Raw genomic sequence first — 2,990 nt, 5'->3', positions numbered from 1 at the left:
AATATTGCCATCATAGATAAATTGCCATTTTAATAACTTAATATAATTTATGAGATAAAAATAAAAAATCTTCAAGTAAATATAGGTAGGTACACAAAGAGATTGAATTGTTTGTAATTAACTGTAATTATTTGTGTTTTTTATTTAACCGTTTTATCTAAACAATAATGCTATGTTATTTTATATAGAACAATATGTAAAAACAAGACCATAGTTCTTATTCCAATATTTAACCATTTGCTATTAACTGATTTGTGTATAATTTTTCATAATATTATTGTGTTTTTTGTGTTATTAAAAATAAAATACCTACTTACATCCATTTGAATTATTTTTTCTTACCCTGAATCCTAATAAAGTTTTTATTGCGTGAACTTTTTATAATGAAAATACGTTTATCCTAAATTGGTTGTAAGCTTGTGTTGATAAAAAAAATACTCAGTGGGGCGTTTTTATGTCCGAGTATGGCCCATTTGCAGCAAAGTGTACCTAATTTCAGAGAAATAAAACTTTCTCTCACAAAACGAGTACACACTGACATTTGTGTGCTACCTCTGGGGAGGAGTCCAATCTCTTTGTAGGTACATAATTATCAACATTTAATTAACAAAAATTAACATCTCCCGTGATATAATCTCGAATCAAAAAAGTACGTGCACAAACGGCAATAATTAATAGACGAAACGAGGACCTTATAAAAAGTTTAAACAAAAATGTATTGGGGTCAAAGAGTCCAATCTCTTTGGTTGGGGTGGTTCTACTTAACGTTCATCAGATATTTCATATCAAATATCTTACTCACTAGGTATATGGGTAAAAAAATAATAAGTATGCAGAAAGCGCACTTGCTATATTGTTACAAGAGATTTAACTAAACATATTTTTTTAAACCTACGCAGCAGGTTTTGCATTCAAAGTTGAAAATTAAATAGGGCTGAATGCAGGTGAAAAAACAAAAAAAAATCGTTCATCGACGTTCACTATCGACGCAGAAGTTAAGCACAAGTGTTTCAAATTTGAAAATTTTGAAAAATCCAAGCTCAGTGACACAAATATCCAGCATTTAGCTGGGTTAACCAAATTTAAATTCGAATAACCCCCATAATGTGCGTGCACAAACGAAAAAAAACGCGTGAACAGGCGTGCACTAACAACCCACAAACGAACGCACTAAAAAAAGTTGATAATTTGAGGTTGGGTGATCCAACGTTTAGCTGGAACACCTAATTTAAAATTGATATTTTTCGGTTATAGGTGCACAAACGTGCACTAACGATGCACAAGCGAACGTACCCAAAAAAAGTTGAAAATTCAAAGTTGGGTGATCCAAGTAAATGGACCTAATAAAGTCGTGTTCACATTGGCAACAAGTTGCTGGATACCTCATTATATTTTACTATAATTAATGATCATAATTTCTTAAGAAATTAAGAAAATCTTAAGAAAAAAAACAATGTGGACTCGGCATAATATGACTCACCGAAGAGGCACCGTCCAATCACTTTGCTATGAGACTATTTTTCTGAAGTATATCAAGGTCTATATCTGCATAAGTGAGTAGGTACTTTCATAATTTTTAAAACATATTATTATATTATAATCTATTTTGCATTTTCCAAAATCTGATATTTTATCGAATCTACCAAAGAGATTGTTTGGAATCTACTATTTTTTTGAATAAAAGGGTTCGTATCATTCATACTGAATAGAACAAATCAAACGAATGATTGGACTTGTTGGATTCGGGACCGTTTGGCAGAATGTCCACGGCAACGCTTTTCCGACGATCAATTAGTGTTGCCAGTACTTAAAATTAATTCAATAACATATTAGTCTCTAAAACAGAAACACATTTATTGAAACGTCAACTTGTTATGAAATTCTAACCTCCTATCGTCGTCTACAATAACACAAATTTAACAAACCGTCGTATTAATTAATTTTAAATGTATAAAATATAAATAAATCTTCATGAATAGGTAACCATTTAGTTAATTTAAAAGACTTATAGGTAGGTATGGCAAAAGTTTTTAAAAATTACTTTTGCCTAATTTTCATAATTGCCCACTTGTTTGAGTGTTTTCATGTCGAAAGTATGATATTGTGACTGAGACAACAATCGAACATATTAATTGATAAAATTCGTTAAATACCTAATATAAAACCTGATCATTCCGAGTTGACACAGTTTGTAGTTTAGAATCTCCGTTACCTACAAAACATAAATAAAATAATGAAAATGGTAAATTCTTGGTCTGACATGATAATAATTATAGGTACATAATGATATTAAATCGAAAGGTCTTGTGACTGGTTGTACGCCGTCGCGCGCTACCATCAGTCAGTGAACGTAGTGTTGCCAACCAAACTAGAATTATAGTACATTTTGGTCCGCGTAGGTACTATTAAAAAAGTATAGTACGTCAAATATACCACAATTTTGAAAAATGGAATTAATTGAATTCGCCGGTTAGCATTTTTCGGTCGTAAGAGGTGTTTAAATAAAGAAGGGCATCGGAATTTTTCGAATTCTCCGTTATGTTTAAGTGAGAAACAAAACACTTACATTTTCAACACGTTCTATAATTTTTGCTGAAATACTATAATTTTTTGGACCGCGTACTATAATTCGATGACAAAAAGATAGCGTATTTTAACAATAGTGACTGACAGCAGAGCTGACGACGGCATACAACTAGTCACAAGCACCAAATCGAACTCTTTGCATAGAAAATATGGCTGGATTTTAGGATAATAAGACCCAAAGCGGCTTTTTGTTCGCGTATGGTACTTATGAATAATAGGAATTGATTATTAATTTATAATATACATAATTCAAGTGAACTCATATGGTGTAAATGTCTAAAATATTAATATGAACATCTCACTATATATATTATATATGCCGAATTAATGCTTATCATCATTTTGACAGATCGTCATTAGTCTATGGATTGTCAGAATTGGTTCGTTTCATGTCAAACCATTTT

The sequence above is a fragment of the Rhyacophila brunnea genome, unplaced genomic scaffold (genome assembly GCF_057557595.1).
Source record: "Rhyacophila brunnea isolate RB1 unplaced genomic scaffold, BYU_Rbru_1.0 scaffold_7, whole genome shotgun sequence".
NCBI classification, from domain to species: domain Eukaryota; kingdom Metazoa; phylum Arthropoda; class Insecta; order Trichoptera; family Rhyacophilidae; genus Rhyacophila; species Rhyacophila brunnea.
This window is presented reverse-complemented; position numbering follows the sequence as displayed.